Source organism: Taudactylus pleione, unplaced genomic scaffold (assembly GCF_031769625.1).
Source record: "Taudactylus pleione unplaced genomic scaffold, aTauple2 ptg000016l, whole genome shotgun sequence".
In the NCBI taxonomy this organism is placed as follows: Eukaryota; Metazoa; Chordata; class Amphibia; order Anura; family Myobatrachidae; genus Taudactylus; species Taudactylus pleione.
In genome coordinates this window covers 15,873,669-15,892,063 of record NW_028284418.1, presented here as the reverse complement: position 1 = coordinate 15,892,063, position 18,395 = coordinate 15,873,669, and the positions used below count along the sequence as shown (strand labels likewise).

The 18,395-nt window shown below is 33.2% G+C and overlaps 8 non-coding genes across 8 annotated transcripts; all 8 read left to right on the top strand.

Annotated features, from left to right (window-relative positions):
• The first annotated feature begins 200 nt into the window (after positions 1-200).
• TRNAL-AAG (transfer RNA leucine (anticodon AAG)) lies at positions 201-282 on the top strand. Its single transcript has one exon. It is a non-coding gene; the product is annotated as a tRNA-Leu (tRNA).
• Positions 283-1,616: 1,334 nt separating this feature from the next.
• Positions 1,617-1,698, top strand: TRNAL-AAG (transfer RNA leucine (anticodon AAG)). Its single transcript has one exon. It is a non-coding gene; the product is annotated as a tRNA-Leu (tRNA).
• Positions 1,699-3,039: 1,341 nt separating this feature from the next.
• Positions 3,040-3,121, top strand: TRNAL-AAG (transfer RNA leucine (anticodon AAG)). The gene has a single exon. It is a non-coding gene; the product is annotated as a tRNA-Leu (tRNA).
• A 2,757-nt stretch (positions 3,122-5,878) lies between these two features.
• TRNAL-AAG (transfer RNA leucine (anticodon AAG)) lies at positions 5,879-5,960 on the top strand. Its single transcript has one exon. It is a non-coding gene; the product is annotated as a tRNA-Leu (tRNA).
• Positions 5,961-8,717: 2,757 nt separating this feature from the next.
• On the top strand, positions 8,718-8,799 carry TRNAL-AAG (transfer RNA leucine (anticodon AAG)). Its single transcript has one exon. It is a non-coding gene; the product is annotated as a tRNA-Leu (tRNA).
• A 4,189-nt stretch (positions 8,800-12,988) lies between these two features.
• Positions 12,989-13,070, top strand: TRNAL-AAG (transfer RNA leucine (anticodon AAG)). Its single transcript has one exon. It is a non-coding gene; the product is annotated as a tRNA-Leu (tRNA).
• A 2,758-nt stretch (positions 13,071-15,828) lies between these two features.
• Positions 15,829-15,910, top strand: TRNAL-AAG (transfer RNA leucine (anticodon AAG)). Its single transcript has one exon. It is a non-coding gene; the product is annotated as a tRNA-Leu (tRNA).
• Positions 15,911-17,251: 1,341 nt separating this feature from the next.
• TRNAL-AAG (transfer RNA leucine (anticodon AAG)) lies at positions 17,252-17,333 on the top strand. The gene has a single exon. It is a non-coding gene; the product is annotated as a tRNA-Leu (tRNA).
• The last annotated feature ends 1,062 nt before the right edge of the window (positions 17,334-18,395 follow it).

The window sequence follows — 18,395 nt, the reverse complement described above, 5'->3', positions numbered from 1 at the left end:
ATCTCAATTTCTTTTGTTATTTCAATGAAAATAAACAAAATGCAATTCAATAAAAAATATGAATTTCTCATCGATTTTATGTTTAATAATGAACTTTCATTTAACCTTTGCTCACATCTTTTCAATTACTACTTTAAAACAAAAAACCCTTTAATTGTGATGTTCTAGATCTGTGAGCTATCCTAATGATAAGCACATGTGGTAGCATGGCAGAGCGGTCTAAGGCGCTGGATTAAGGCTCCAGTCTCTTTGGAGGCGTGGGTTCAAATCCCTCTGCTGCCATATTTATTATACAAAAAGTAGGCCAGTTATTGATGTCAAACTGATTCTTTTTTTCCATTAGAAAGGACAGCTGAAATTTGTTGGTGGAAGATTCCTCTAGCTACTCAACAGTTCATCATTGTTACAAGAGACTTCCCAAATGTTTTAAAAATGTTATCTGCTAACAGTCAAGATGAGCCAAAATTAAGTTGGCATGAAGTAATTAGAAGTAATATCATAACTAATATTTAATTACTGAGTGGTCTTATCATACAATTAGAGATGGAAATGTTGGCAACGTGACTCATTGGTATAAATTGATGGATTTATATTCCGATTTCTCTAACTTTCCTATCACTTTGGATTTTAATCTCACAGCTGTCTATTTTAGGCATTTGAATAATACTTCAAAGTTGTTTGGATACATCAGTTGCGCTAAATGAAGGAAATTTGAAGTCAAATATAATCATTACTTGTTAAATGTACCTGGCTTCTTTTGCATTTTATCTCAGCTTTTCCTGACTTTGGGTAAAGTTTTGAATGACATTCCAGATATGAGAGCTAACATATTTTAAAGTGTACAGCAGGTTGTAGGATGACAGAGCTATTCAAGCCACTGGAATCAAATCCCACTGCTGCCATATTTATTCTCCAAGGAGAAGATCCATTGATATATACCAAAGTGGTTTCCTAAAGTAGATAAGGTATAAAAGAAGCTAAATTTGGTTGGTGGAAGCACACCTTAAGCTGTCACATGCAGTAGTTTAAAACAATTTATCATCAACTGATGATTGATCAGATATTAACCAACTGAAAAGGAGAAGATCCAGTGACTGATATCAAAGTGGTTTCCTAAAGTATATAAGGTATGAAAGAAGCTACATTTGGTTGGTGGAAGCACACCTTAAGCTGTCACATGCAGTAGTTCAAAACAATTTATCATCAATTCATGATTGATCAGATATTAACCAACTGAAAAAGGATGGTGATAGTATCCTGCATTAGTCACCGAGTTCTAAACCGTTCATCATAGTTGCAACAGTCTTCTCAAACCTTTAAAATAATGATATCTGCTAACAGTAAAGATATTCAAATTTTAATTTTGCATGAATTAATTATGTGCCCTATCAGAACTAATATTTTACCACTTCATGCATCTCAATTTCTTTTGTTATTTCAATGAAAATAAACAAAATGCAATTCAATAAAAAATATGAATTTCTCATCGATTTTATGTTTAATAATGAACTTTCTTTTAACCTTTGCTGACATCTTTTCAATTAATACTTTAAAACAAAAAACCCTTTAATTTTGATGTTCTAGATCTGTGAGCTATCCTAATGATAAGCACATGTGGTAGCATGGCCGAGGGGTGTAAGGCGCTGGATTAAGGCTCCAGTCTCTTCGGAGGCGTGGGTTCAAATCCCTCTGCTGCCATATTTATTATACAAAGAGTAGGCCAGTTATTGATGTCAAACTGATTCTTTTTTTCCATTAGAAAGGATATTACCCAGCTGAAATTTGTTGGTGGAAGATTCCTCTAGCTACTCAACAGTTCATCATTGTTACAAGAGACTTCCCAAATGTTTTAAAAATGTTATCTGCTAACAGTCAAGATGAGCCAAAATTAAGTTGGCATGAAGTAACTAGAAGTAATATCATCACTAATATTTAATTACTGAGTTGTCTTATCATACAATTAGAGATGGAAATGTTGGCATCGTGACTCATTGGTATAAATTGATGGATTTATATTCCGATTTCTCTAACTTTTCTATCACTCTGGATTTTAATCTCACAGCTGTCTATTTTAGGCATTTGAATAATACTTCAAAGTTGTTTGGATACTTCAGATGCGCTAAATGAAGGAAATTTGAAGTCAAATATAATCATTACTTGTTAAATGTACCTGGCTTCTTTTGCATTTTATCTCAGCTTTTCCTGACTTTGGGTAAAGTTTTGAATGACATTCCAGATATGAGAGCTAAAATATTTTAAAGTGTACAGCAGGTTGTAGGATGACAGAGCTATTCAAGCTGTTGGAATCAAATCCCACTGCTGCCATATTTATTCTCCAAGGAGAAGATCCAGTGATATATATCAAAGTGGTTTCCTAAAGTAGATAAGGTATAAAAGAAGCTAAATTTGGTTGGTAGAAGCACACCTTAACCTGTCACATGCAGTAGTTTAAAACAATTTATCATCAACTGATGATTGATCAGATATTAACCAACTGAAAAGGAGAAGATCCAGTGACTTATATCAAAGTGGTTTCCTAAAGTAGATAAGGTATAAAAGAAGCTACATTTGGTTGGTGGAAGCACACCTTAAGCTGTCACATGCAGTAGTTCAAAACAATTTATCATCAATTCATGATTGATCAGATATTAACCAACTGAAAAAGGATGGTGATAGTATCCTGCATTAGTCACCGAGTTCTAAACCGTTCATCATAGTTGCAACAGTCTTCTCAAACCTTTAAAATAATGATATCTGCTAACAGTAAAGATATTCAAATTTTAATTTTGCATGAATTAATTATGTGCCCTATCAGAACTAATATTTTACCACTTCATGTATCTCAATTTCTTTTGTTATTTCAATGAAAATAAACAAAATGCAATTCAATAAAAAATATGAATTTCTCATCGATTTTATGTTTAATAATGAACTTTCATTTAACCTTTGCTCACATCTTTTCAATTACTACTTTAAAACAAAAAACCCTTTAATTGTGATGTTCTAGATCTGTGAGCTATCCTAATGATAAGCACATGTGGTAGCATGGCAGAGCGGTCTAAGGCGCTGGATTAAGGCTCCAGTCTCTTTGGAGGCGTGGGTTCAAATCCCTCTGCTGCCATATTTATTATACAAAAAGTAGGCCAGTTATTGATGTCAAACTGATTCTTTTTTTCCATTAGAAAGGACAGCTGAAATTTGTTGGTGGAAGATTCCTCTAGCTACTCAACAGTTCATCATTGTTACAAGAGACTTCCCAAATGTTTTAAAAATGTTATCTGCTAACAGTCAAGATGAGCCAAAATTAAGTTGGCATGAAGTAATTAGAAGTAATATCATAACTAATATTTAATTACTGAGTGGTCTTATCATACAATTAGAGATGGAAATGTTGGCAACGTGACTCATTGGTATAAATTGATGGATTTATATTCCGATTTCTCTAACTTTCCTATCACTTTGGATTTTAATCTCACAGCTGTCTATTTTAGGCATTTGAATAATACTTCAAAGTTGTTTGGATACATCAGTTGCGCTAAATGAAGGAAATTTGAAGTCAAATATAATCATTACTTGTTAAATGTACCTGGCTTCTTTTGCATTTTATCTCAGCTTTTCCTGACTTTGGGTAAAGTTTTGAATGACATTCCAGATATGAGAGCTAACATATTTTAAAGTGTACAGCAGGTTGTAGGATGACAGAGCTATTCAAGCCACTGGAATCAAATCCCACTGCTGCCATATTTATTCTCCAAGGAGAAGATCCATTGATATATACCAAAGTGGTTTCCTAAAGTAGATAAGGTATAAAAGAAGCTAAATTTGGTTGGTGGAAGCACACCTTAAGCTGTCACATGCAGTAGTTTAAAACAATTTATCATCAACTGATGATTGATCAGATATTAACCAACTGAAAAGGAGAAGATCCAGTGACTGATATCAAAGTGGTTTCCTAAAGTATATAAGGTATGAAAGAAGCTACATTTGGTTGGTGGAAGCACACCTTAAGCTGTCACATGCAGTAGTTCAAAACAATTTATCATCAATTCATGATTGATCAGATATTAAACAACTGAAAAAGGATGGTGATAGTATCCTGCATTAGTCACCGAGTTCTAAACCGTTCATCATAGTTGCAACAGTCTTCTCAAACCTTTAAAATAATGATATCTGCTAACAGTAAAGATATTCAAATTTTAATTTTGCATGAATTAATTATGTGCCCTATCAGAACTAATATTTTACCACTTCATGCATCTCAATTTCTTTTGTTATTTCAATGAAAATAAACAAAATGCAATTCAATAAAAAATATGAATTTCTCATCGATTTTATGTTTAATAATGAACTTTCATTTAACCTTTGCTGACATCTTTTCAATTACTACTTTAAAACAAAAAACCCTTTAATTGTGATGTTCTAGATCTGTGAGCTATCCTAATGATAAGCACATGTGGTAGCATGGCCGAGCGGTCTACGGCGCTGGATTAAGGCTCCAGTCTCTTCGGAGGCGTGGGTTCAAATCCCTCTGCTGCTATATTTATTATACAAAAAGTAGGCCAGTTATTGATGTCAAACTGATTCTTTTTTTCCATTAGAAAGGATATTACCCAGCTGAAATTTGTTGGTGGAAGATTCCTCTAGCTACTCAACAGTTCATCATTGTTACAAGAGACTTCCCAAATGTTTTAAAAATGTTATCTGCTAACAGTCAAGATGAGCCAAAATTAAGTTGGCATGAAGTAACTAGAAGTAATATCATCACTAATATTTAATTACTGAGTTGTCTTATCATACAATTAGAGATGGAAATGTTGGCATCGTGACTCATTGGTATAAATTGATGGATTTATATTCCGATTTCTCTAACTTTTCTATCACTCTGGATTTTAATCTCACAGCTGTCTATTTTAGGCATTTGAATAATACTTCAAAGTTGTTTGGATACTTCAGATGCGCTAAATGAAGGAAATTTGAAGTCAAATATAATCATTACTTGTTAAATGTACCTGGCTTCTTTTGCATTTTATCTCAGCTTTTCCTGACTTTGGGTAAAGTTTTGAATGACATTCCAGATATGAGAGCTAAAATATTTTAAAGTGTACAGCAGGTTGTAGGATGACAGAGCTATTCAAGCTGTTGGAATCAAATCCCACTGCTGCCATATTTATTCTCCAAGGAGAAGATCCAGTGATATATATCAAAGTGGTTTCCTAAAGTAGATAAGGTATAAAAGAAGCTAAATTTGGTTGGTGGAAGCACACCTTAACCTGTCACATGCAGTAGTTTAAAACAATTTATCATCAACTGATGATTGATCAGATATTAACCAACTGAAAAGGAGAAGATCCAGTGACTTATATCAAAGTGGTTTCCTAAAGTAGATAAGGTATAAAAGAAGCTACATTTGGTTGGTGGAAGCACACCTTAAGCTGTCACATGCAGTAGTTCAAAACAATTTATCATCAATTCATGATTGATCAGATATTAACCAACTGAAAAAGGATGGTGATAGTATCCTGCATTAGTCACCGAGTTCTAAACCGTTCATCATAGTTGCAACAGTCTTCTCAAACCTTTAAAATAATGATATCTGCTAACAGTAAAGATATTCAAATTTTAATTTTGCATGAATTAATTATGTGCCCTATCAGAACTAATATTTTACCACTTCATGCATCTCAATTTCTTTTGTTATTTCAATGAAAATAAACAAAATGCAATTCAATAAAAAATATGAATTTCTCATCGATTTTATGTTTAATAATGAACTTTCATTTAACCTTTGCTCACATCTTTTCAATTACTACTTTAAAACAAAAAACCCTTTAATTGTGATGTTCTAGATCTGTGAGCTATCCTAATGATAAGCACATGTGGTAGCATGGCAGAGCGGTCTAAGGCGCTGGATTAAGGCTCCAGTCTCTTTGGAGGCGTGGGTTCAAATCCCTCTGCTGCCATATTTATTATACAAAAAGTAGGCCAGTTATTGATGTCAAACTGACTCTTTTTTTCCATTAGAAAGGACAGCTGAAATTTGTTGGTGGAAGATTCCTCTAGCTACTCAACAGTTCATCATTGTTACAAGAGACTTCCCAAATGTTTTAAAAATGTTATCTGCTAACAGTCAAGATGAGCCAAAATTAAGTTGGCATGAAGTAATTAGAAGTAATATCATAACTAATATTTAATTACTGAGTGGTCTTATCATACAATTAGAGATGGAAATGTTGGCAACGTGACTCATTGGTATAAATTGATGGATTTATATTCCGATTTCTCTAACTTTCCTATCACTTTGGATTTTAATCTCACAGCTGTCTATTTTAGGCATTTGAATAATACTTCAAAGTTGTTTGGATACATCAGTTGCGCTAAATGAAGGAAATTTGAAGTCAAATATAATCATTACTTGTTAATAGTACCTGGCTTCTTTTGCATTTTATCTCAGCTTTTCCTGACTTTGGGTAAAGTTTTGAATGACATTCCAGATATGAGAGCTAACATATTTTAAAGTGTACAGCAGGTTGTAGGATGACAGAGCTATTCAAGCCACTGGAATCAAATCCCACTGCTGCCATATTTATTCTCCAAGGAGAAGATCCATTGATATATACCAAAGTGGTTTCCTAAAGTAGATAAGGTATAAAAGAAGCTAAATTTGGTTGGTGGAAGCACACCTTAAGCTGTCACATGCAGTAGTTTAAAACAATTTATCATCAACTGATGATTGATCAGATATTAACCAACTGAAAAGGAGAAGATCCAGTGACTTATATCAAAGTGGTTTCCTAAAGTATATAAGGTATGAAAGAAGCTACATTTGGTTGGTGGAAGCACACCTTAAGCTGTCACATGCAGTAGTTCAAAACAATTTATCATCAATTCATGATTGATCAGATATTAAACAACTGAAAAAGGATGGTGATAGTATCCTGCATTAGTCACCGAGTTCTAAACCGTTCATCATAGTTGCAACAGTCTTCTCAAACCTTTAAAATAATGATATCTGCTAACAGTAAAGATATTCAAATTTTAATTTTGCATGAATTAATTATGTGCCCTATCAGAACTAATATTTTACCACTTCATGCATCTCAATTTCTTTTGTTATTTCAATGAAAATAAACAAAATGCAATTCAATAAAAAATATGAATTTCTCATCGATTTTATGTTTAATAATGAACTTTCATTTAACCTTTGCTGACATCTTTTCAATTACTACTTTAAAACAAAAAACCCTTTAATTGTGATGTTCTAGATCTGTGAGCTATCCTAATGATAACACATGTGGTAGCATGGCCGAGCGGTCTACGGCGCTGGATTAAGGCTCCAGTCTCTTCGGAGGCGTGGGTTCAAATCCCTCTGCTGCTATATTTATTATACAAAAAGTAGGCCAGTTATTGATGTCAAACTGATTCTTTTTTTCCATTAGAAAGGATATTACCCAGCTGAAATTTGTTGGTGGAAGATTCCTCTAGCTACTCAACAGTTCATCATTGTTACAAGAGACTTCCCAAATGTTTTAAAAATGTTATCTGCTAACAGTCAAGATGAGCCAAAATTAAGTTGGCATGAAGTAATTAGAAGTAATATCATAACTAATATTTAATTACTGAGTGGTCTTATCATACAATTAGAGATGGAAATGTTGGCAACGTGACTCATTGGTATAAATTGATGGATTTATATTCCGATTTCTCTAACTTTCCTATCACTTTGGATTTTAATCTCACAGCTGTCTATTTTAGGCATTTGAATAATACTTCAAAGTTGTTTGGATACATCAGTTGCGCTAAATGAAGGAAATTTGAAGTCAAATATAATCATTACTTGTTAAATGTACCTGGCTTCTTTTGCATTTTATCTCAGCTTTTCCTGACTTTGGGTAAAGTTTTGAATGACATTCCAGATATGAGAGCTAAAATATTTTAAAGTGTACAGCAGGTTGTAGGATGACAGAGCTATTCAAGCCACTGGAATCAAATCCCACTGCTGCCATATTTATTCTCCAAGGAGAAGATCCATTGATATATACCAAAGTGGTTTCCTAAAGTAGATAAGGTATAAAAGAAGCTAAATTTGGTTGGTGGAAGCACACCTTAAGCTGTCACATGCAGTAGTTTAAAACAATTTATCATCATCTGATGATTGATCAGATATTAACCAACTGAAAAGGAGAAGATCCAGTGACTTATTTCAAAGTGGTTTCCTAAAGTATATAAGGTATGAAAGAAGCTACATTTGGTTGGTGGAAGCACACCTTAAGCTGTCACATGCAGTAGTTCAAAACAATTTATCATCAATTCATGATTGATCAGATATTAACCAACTGAAAAAGGATGGTGATAGTATCCTGCATTAGTCACCGAGTTCTAAACAGTTCATCATAGTTGCAACAGTCTTCTCAAACCTTTAAAATAATGATATCTGCTAACAGTAAAGATATTCAAATTTTACTTTTGCATGAACTAATTATGTGCCCTATCAGAACTAATATTTTACTACTTCATGCATCTCAATTTCTTTTTATTATTTCAATGAAAATAAACAAAATGCAATTCAATAAAAAATATGAATTTCTCATCGATTTTATGTTTAATAATGAACTTTCTTTTAACATTTGCTGACATCTTTTCAATTAATACTTTAAAACAAAAAACCCTTTAATTTTGATGTTCTAGATCTGTGAGCTATCCTAATGATAAGCACATGTGGTAGCATGGCCGAGGGGTGTAAGGCGCTGGATTAAGGCTCCAGTCTCTTCGGAGGCGTGGGTTCAAATCCCTCTGCTGCCATATTTATTATACAAAAAGTAGGCCAGTTATTGATGTCAAACTGATTCTTTTTTTCCATTAGAAAGGATATTACCCAGCTGAAATTTGTTGGTGTAAGATTCCTCTAGCTACTCAACAGTTCATCATTGTTACAAGAGACTTCCCAAATGTTTTAAAAATGTTATCTGCTAACAGTCAAGATGAGCCAAAATTAAGTTGGCATGAAGTAATTAGAAGTAATATCATAACTAATATTTAATTACTGAGTGGTCTTATCATACAATTAGAGATGGAAATGTTGGCAACTTGACTCATTGGTATAAATTGATGGATTTATATTCCGATTTCTCTAACTTTCCTATCACTTTGGATTTTAATCTCACAGCTGTCTATTTTAGGCATTTGAATAATACTTCAAAGTTGTTTGGATACATCAGTTGCGCTAAATGAAGGAAATTTGAAGTCAAATATAATCATTACTTGTTAAATGTACCTGGCTTCTTTTGCATTTTATCTCAGCTTTTCCTGACTTTGGGTAAAGTTTTGAATGACATTCCAGATATGAGAGCTAAAATATTTTAAAGTGTACAGCAGGTTGTAGGATGACAGAGCTATTCAAGCCACTGGAATCAAATCCCACTGCTGCCATATTTATTCTCCAAGGAGAAGATCCATTGATATATACCAAAGTGGTTTCCTAAAGTAGATAAGGTATAAAAGAAGCTAAATTTGGTTGGTGGAAGCACACCTTAAGCTGTCACATGCAGTAGTTTAAAACAATTTATCATCAACTGATGATTGATCAGATATTAACCAACTGAAAAGGAGAAGATCCAGTGACTTATATCAAAGTGGTTTCCTAAAGTATATAAGGTATGAAAGAAGCTACATTTGGTTGGTGGAAGCACACCTTAAGCTGTCACATGCAGTAGTTCAAAACAATTTATCATCAATTCATGATTGATCAGATATTAACCAACTGAAAAAGGATGGTGATAGTATCCTGCATTAGTCACCGAGTTCTAAACAGTTCATCATAGTTGCAACAGTCTTCTCAAACCTTTAAAATAATGATATCTGCTAACAGTAAAGATATTCAAATTTTACTTTTGCATGAACTAATTATGTGCCCTATCAGAACTAATATTTTACTACTTCATGCATCTCAATTTCTTTTTATTATTTCAATGAAAATAAACAAAATGCAGTTCTATAAAAAATACTAATTTCTCATCGATTTTATGTTTAATAATGAACTTTCTTTTAACCTTTGCTGACATCTTTTCAATTAATACTTTAAAACAAAAAACCCTTTAATTTTGATGTTCTAGATCTGTGAGCTATCCTAATGATAAGCACATGTGGTAGCATGGCCGAGGGGTGTAAGGCGCTGGATTAAGGCTCCAGTCTCTTCGGAGGTGTGGGTTCAAATCCCTCTGCTGCCATATTTATTATACAAAGATTAGGCCAGTTATTGATGTCAAACTGATTCTTTTTTTCCATTAGAAAGGATATTACCCAGCTGAAATTTGTTGGTGGAAGATTCCTCTAGCTACTCAACAGTTCATCATTGTTACAAGAGATTTCCCAAATGTTTTAAAAATGTTATCTGCTAACAGTCAAGATGAGCCAAAATTAAGTTGGCATGAAGTAACTAGAAGTAATATCATCACTAATATTTAATTACTGAGTTGTCTTATCATACAATTAGAGATGGAAATGTTGGCAACGTGACTCATTGGTATAAATTGATGGATTTATATTTCGATTTCTCTAACTTTTCTATCACTCTGGATTTTAATCTCACAGCTGTCTATTTTAGGCATTTGAATAATACTTCAAAGTTGTTTGGATACTTCAGTTGCGCTAAATGAAGGAAATTTGAAGTCAAATATAATCATTACTTGTTAAATGTACCTGGCTTCTTTTGCATTTTATCTCAGCTTTTCCTGACTTTGGGTAAAGTTTTGAATGACATTCCAGATATGAGAGCTAAAATATTTTAAAGTGTACAGCAGGTTGTAGGATGACAGAGCTATTCATGCTGTTGGAATCAAATCCCAATGCTGCCATATTTATTCTCCAAGGAGAAGATCCAGTGATATATATCAAAGTGGTTTCCTAAAGTAGATAAGGTATAAAAGAAGCTAAATTTGGTTGGTGGAAGCACACCTTAACCTGTCACATGCAGTAGTTTAAAACAATTTATCATCAACTGATGATTGATCAGATATTAACCAACTGAAAAGGAGAAGATCCAGTGACTTATATCAAAGTGGTTTCCTAAAGTAGATAAGGTATAAAAGAAGCTACATTTGGTTGGTGGAAGCACACCTTAAGCTGTCACATGCAGTAGTTCAAAACAATTTATCATCAATTCATGATTGATCAGATATTAACCAACTGAAAAAGGATGGTGATAGTATCCTGCATTAGTCACCGAGTTCTAAACCGTTCATCATAGTTGCAACAGTCTTCTCAAACCTTTAAAATAATGATATCTGCTAACAGTAAAGATATTCAAATTTTAATTTTGCATGAATTAATTATGTGCCCTATCAGAACTAATATTTTACCACTTCATGCATCTCAATTTCTTTTGTTATTTCAATGAAAATAAACAAAATGCAATTCAATAAAAAATATGAATTTCTCATCGATTTTATGTTTAATAATGAACTTTCATTTAACCTTTGCTGACATCTTTTCAATTACTACTTTAAAACAAAAAACCCTTTAATTGTGATGTTCTAGATCTGTGAGCTATCCTAATGATAAGCACATGTGGTAGCATGGCCGAGCGGTCTAAGGCGCTGGGTTAAGGCTCCAGTCTCTTCGGAGGCGTGGGTTCAAATCCCTCTGCTGCCATATTTATTATACAAAAAGTAGGCCAGTTATTGATGTCAAACTGATTCTTTTTTTCCATTAGAAAGGATATTACCCAGCTGAAATTTGTTGGTGGAAGATTCCTCTAGCTACTCAACAGTTCATCATTGTTACAAGAGACTTCCCAAATGTTTTAAAAATGTTATCTGCTAACAGTCAAGATGAGCCAAAATTAAGTTGGCATGAAGTAATTAGAAGTAATATCATAACTAATATTTAATTACTGAGTGGTCTTATCATACAATTAGAGATGGAAATGTTGGCAACGTGACTCATTGGTATAAATAGATGGATTTATATTCCGATTTCTCTAACTTTCCTATCACTTTGGATTTTAATCTCACAGCTGTCTATTTTAGGCATTTGAATAATACTTCAAAGTTGTTTGGATACATCAGTTGCGCTAAATGAAGGAAATTTGAAGTCAAATATAATCATTACTTGTTAAATGTACCTGGCTTCTTTTGCATTTTATCTCAGCTTTTCCTGACTTTGGGTAAAGTTTTGAATGACATTCCAGATATGAGAGCTAAAATATTTTAAAGTGTACAGCAGGCTGTAGGATGACAGAGCTATTCAAGCCACTGGAATCAAATCCCACTGCTGCCATATTTATTCTCCAAGGAGAAGATCCATTGATATATACCAAAGTGGTTTCCTAAAGTAGATAAGGTATAAAAGAAGCTAAATTTGGTTGGTGGAAGCACACCTTAAGCTGTCACATGCAGTAGTTTAAAACAATTTATCATCAACTGATGATTGATCAGATATTAACCAACTGAAAAGGAGAAGATCCAGTGACTTATATCAAAGTGGTTTCCTAAAGTATATAAGGTATGAAAGAAGCTACATTTGGTTGGTGGAAGCACACCTTAAGCTGTCACATGCAGTAGTTCAAAACAATTTATCATCAATTCATGATTGATCAGATATTAACCAACTGAAAAAGGATGGTGATAGTATCCTGCATTAGTCACCGAGTTCTAAACAGTTCATCATAGTTGCAACAGTCTTCTCAAACCTTTAAAATAATGATATCTGCTAACAGTAAAGATATTCAAATTTTACTTTTGCATGAACTAATTATGTGCCCTATCAGAACTAATATTTTACTACTTCATGCATCTCAATTTCTTTTTATTATTTCAATGAAAATAAACAAAATGCAATTCTATAAAAAATATGAATTTCTCATCGATTTTATGTTTAATAATGAACTTTCTTTTAACCTTTGTTGACATCTTTTCAATTAATACTTTAAAACAAAAAACCCTTTAATTTTGATGTTCTAGATCTGTGAGCTATCCTAATGATAAGCACATGTGGTAGCATGGCCGAGGGGTGTAAGGCACTGGATTAAGGCTCCAGTCTCTTCGGAGGCGTGGGTTCAAATCCCTCTGCTGCCATATTTATTATACAAAGAGTAGGCCAGTTATTGATGTCAAACTGATTCTTTTTTTCCATTAGAAAGGATATTACCCAGCTGAAATTTGTTGGTGGAAGATTCCTCTAGCTACTCAACAGTTCATCATTGTTACAAGAGATTTCCCAAATGTTTTAAAAATGTTATCTGCTAACAGTCAAGATGAGCCAAAATTAAGTTGGCATGAAGTAACTAGAAGTAATATCATCACTAATATTTAATTACTGAGTTGTCTTATCATACAATTAGAGATGGAAATGTTGGCAACGTGACTCATTGGTATAAATTGATGGATTTATATTTCGATTTCTCTAACTTTTCTATCACTCTGGATTTTAATCTCACAGCTGTCTATTTTAGGCATTTGAATAATACTTCAAAGTTGTTTGGATACTTCAGTTGCGCAAAATGAAGGAAATTTGAAGTCAAATATAATCATTACTTGTTAAATGTACCTGGCTTCTTTTGCATTTTATCTCAGCTTTTCCTGACTTTGGGTAAAGTTTTGAATGACATTCCAGATATGAGAGCTAAAATATTTTAAAGTGTACAGCAGGTTGTAGGATGACAGAGCTATTCATGCTGTTGGAATCAAATCCCAATGCTGCCATATTTATTCTCCAAGGAGAAGATCCAGTGATATATATCAAAGTGGTTTCCTAAAGTAGATAAGGTATAAAAGAAGCTAAATTTGGTTGGTGGAAGCACACCTTAACCTGTCACATGCAGTAGTTTAAAACAATTTATCATCAACTGATGATTGATCAGATATTAACCAACTGAAAAGGAGAAGATCCAGTGACTTATATCAAAGTGGTTTCCTAAAGTAGATAAGGTATAAAAGAAGCTACATTTGGTTGGTGGAAGCACACCTTAAGCTGTCACATGCAGTAGTTCAAAACAATTTATCATCAATTCATGATTGATCAGATATTAACCAACTGAAAAAGGATGGTGATAGTATCCTGCATTAGTCACCGAGTTCTAAACCGTTCATCATAGTTGCAACAGTCTTCTCAAACCTTAAAAATAATGATATCTGCTAACAGTAAAGATATTCAAATTTTAATTTTGCATGAATTAATTATGTGCCCTATCAGAACTAATATTTTACCACTTCATGCATCTCAATTTCTTTTGTTATTTCAATGAAAATAAACAAAATGCAATTCAATAAAAAATATGAATTTCTCATCGATTTTATGTTTAATAATGAACTTTCATTTAACCTTTGCTGACATCTTTTCAATTACTACTTTAAAACAAAAAACCCTTTAATTGTGATGTTCTAGATCTGTGAGCTATCCTAATGATAAGCACATGTGGTAGCATGGCCGAGCGGTCTAAGGCGCTGGGTTAAGTCTCTTCGGAGGCGTGGGTTCAAATCCCTCTGCTGCCATATTTATTATACAAAAAGTAGGCCAGTTATTGATGTCAAACTGATTCTTTTTTTCCATTAGAAAGGATATTACCCAGCTGAAATTTGTTGGTGGAAGATTCCTCTAGCTACTCAACAGTTCATCATTGTTACAAGAGACTTCCCAAATGTTTTAAAAATGTTATCTGCTAACAGTCAAGATGAGCCAAAATTAAGTTGGCATGAAGTAATTAGAAGTAATATCATAACTAATATTTAATTACTGAGTGGTCTTATCATACAATTAGAGATGGAAATGTTGGCAACGTGACTCATTGGTATAAATTGATGGATTTATATTCCGATTTCTCTAACTTTCCTATCACTTTGGATTTTAATCTCACAGCTGTCTATTTTAGGCATTTGAATAATACTTCAAAGTTGTTTGGATACATCAGTTGCGCTAAATGAAGGAAATTTGAAGTCAAATATAATCATTACTTGTTAAATGTACCTGGCTTCTTTTGCATTTTATCTCAGCTTTTCCTGACTTTGGGTAAAGTTTTGAATGACATTCCAGATATGAGAGCTAAAATATTTTAAAGTGTACAGCAGGTTGTAGGATGACAGAGCTATTCAAGCCACTGGAATCAAATCCCACTGCTGCCATATTTATTCTCCAAGGAGAAGATCCATTGATATATACCAAAGTGGTTTCCTAAAGTAGATAAGGTATAAAAGAAGCTAAATTTGGTTGGTGTAAGCACACCTTAAGCTGTCACATGCAGTAGTTTAAAACAATTTATCATCAACTGATGATTGATCAGATATTAACCAACTGAAAAGGAGAAGATCCAGTGACTTATATCAAAGTGGTTTCCTAAAGTATATAAGGTATGAAAGAAGCTACATTTGGTTGGTGGAAGCACACCTTAAGCTGTCACATGCAGTAGTTCAAAACAATTTATCATCAATTCATGATTGATCAGATATTAACCAACTGAAAAAGGATGGTGATAGTATCCTGCATTAGTCACCGAGTTCTAAACAGTTCATCATAGTTGCAACAGTCTTCTCAAACCTTTAAAATAATGATATCTGCTAACAGTAAAGATATTCAAATTTTACTTTTGCATGAACTAATTATGTGCCCTATCAGAACTAATATTTTACTACTTCATGCATCTCAATTTCTTTTTATTATTTCAATGAAAATAAACAAAATGCAATTCAATAAAAAATATGAAATTCTCATCGATTTTATGTTTAATAATGAACTTTCTTTTAACCTTTGCTGACATCTTTTCAATTAATACTTTAAAACAAAAAACCCTTTAATTTTGATGTTCTAGATCTGTGAGCTATCCTAATGATAAGCACATGTGGTAGCATGGCCGAGGGGTGTAAGGCGCTGGATTAAGGCTCCAGTCTCTTCGGAGGCGTGGGTTCAAATCCCTCTGCTGCCATATTTATTATACAAAGAGTAGGCCAGTTATTGATGTCAAACTGATTCTTTTTTTCCATTAGAAAGGATATTACCCAGCTGAAATTTGTTGGTGGAAGATTCCTCTAGCTACTCAACAGTTCATCATTGTTACAAGAGACTTCCCAAATGTTTTAAAAATGTTATCTGCTAACAGTCAAGATGAGCCAAAATTAAGTTGGCATGAAGTAACTAGAAGTAATATCATCACTAATATTTAATTACTGAGTTGTCTTATCATACAATTAGAGATGGAAATGTTGGCATCGTGACTCATTGGTATAAATTGATGGATTTATATTCCGATTTCTCTAACTTTTCTATCACTCTGGATTTTAATCTCACAGCTGTCTATTTTAGGCATTTGAATAATACTTCAAAGTTGTTTGGATACTTCAGATGCGCTAAATGAAGGAAATTTGAAGTCAAATATAATCATTACTTGTTAAATGTACCTGGCTTCTTTTGCATTTTATCTCAGCTTTTCCTGACTTTGGGTAAAGTTTTGAATGACATTCCAGATATGAGAGCTAAAATATTTTAAAGTGTACAGCAGGTTGTAGGATGACAGAGCTATTCAAGCTGTTGGAATCAAATCCCACTGCTGCCATATTTATTCTCCAAGGAGAAGATCCAGTGATATATATCAAAGTGGTTTCCTAAAGTAGATAAGGTATAAAAGAAGCTAAATTTGGTTGGTGGAAGCACACCTTAACCTGTCACATGCAGTAGTTTAAAACAATTTATCATCAACTGATGATTGATCAGATATTAACCAACTGAAAAGGAGAAGATCCAGTGACTTATATCAAAGTGGTTTCCTAAAGTAGATAAGGTATAAAAGAAGCTACATTTGGTTGGTGGAAGCACACCTTAAGCTGTCACATGCAGTAGTTCAAAACAATTTATCATCAATTCATGATTGATCAGATATTAACCAACTGAAAAAGGATGGTGATAGTATCCTGCATTAGTCACCGAGTTCTAAACCGTTCATCATAGTTGCAACAGTCTTCTCAAACCTTTAAAATAATGATATCTGCTAACAGTAAAGATATTCAAATTTTAATTTTGCATGAATTAATTATGTGCCCTATCAGAACTAATATTTTACCACTTCATGTATCTCAATTTCTTTTGTTATTTCAATGAAAATAAACAAAATGCAATTCAATAAAAAATATGAATTTCTCATCGATTTTATGTTTAATAATGAACTTTCATTTAACCTTTGCTCACATCTTTTCAATTACTACTTTAAAACAAAAAACCCTTTAATTGTGATGTTCTAGATCTGTGAGCTATCCTAATGATAAGCACATGTGGTAGCATGGCAGAGCGGTCTAAGGCGCTGGATTAAGGCTCCAGTCTCTTTGGAGGCGTGGGTTCAAATCCCTCTGCTGCCATATTTATTATACAAAAAGTAGGCCAGTTATTGATGTCAAACTGATTCTTTTTTTCCATTAGAAAGGACAGCTGAAATTTGTTGGTGGAAGATTCCTCTAGCTACTCAACAGTTCATCATTGTTACAAGAGACTTCCCAAATGTTTTAAAAATGTTATCTGCTAACAGTCAAGATGAGCCAAAATTAAGTTGGCATGAAGTAATTAGAAGTAATATCATAACTAATATTTAATTACTGAGTGGTCTTATCATACAATTAGAGATGGAAATGTTGGCAACGTGACTCATTGGTATAAATTGATGGATTTATATTCCGATTTCTCTAACTTTCCTATCACTTTGGATTTTAATCTCACAGCTGTCTATTTTAGGCATTTGAATAATACTTCAAAGTTGTTTGGATACATCAGTTGCGCTAAATGAAGGAAATTTGAAGTCAAATATAATCATTACTTGTTAAATGTACCTGGCTTCTTTTGCATTTTATCTCAGCTTTTCCTGACTTTGGGTAAAGTTTTGAATGACATTCCAGATATGAGAGCTAACATATTTTAAAGTGTACAGCAGGTTGTAGGATGACAGAGCTATTCAAGCCACTGGAATCAAATCCCACTGCTGCCATATTTATTCTCCAAGGAGAAGATCCATTGATATATACCAAAGTGGTTTCCTAAAGTAGATAAGGTATAAAAGAAGCTAAATTTGGTTGGTGGAAGCACACCTTAAGCTGTCACATGCAGTAGTTTAAAACAATTTATCATCAACTGATGATTGATCAGATATTAACCAACTGAAAAGGAGAAGATCCAGTGACTGATATCAAAGTGGTTTCCTAAAGTATATAAGGTATGAAAGAAGCTACATTTGGTTGGTGGAAGCACACCTTAAGCTGTCACATGCAGTAGTTCAAAACAATTTATCATCAATTCATGATTGATCAGATATTAAACAACTGAAAAAGGATGGTGATAGTATCCTGCATTAGTCACCGAGTTCTAAACCGTTCATCATAGTTGCAACAGTCTTCTCAAACCTTTAAAATAATGATATCTGCTAACAGTAA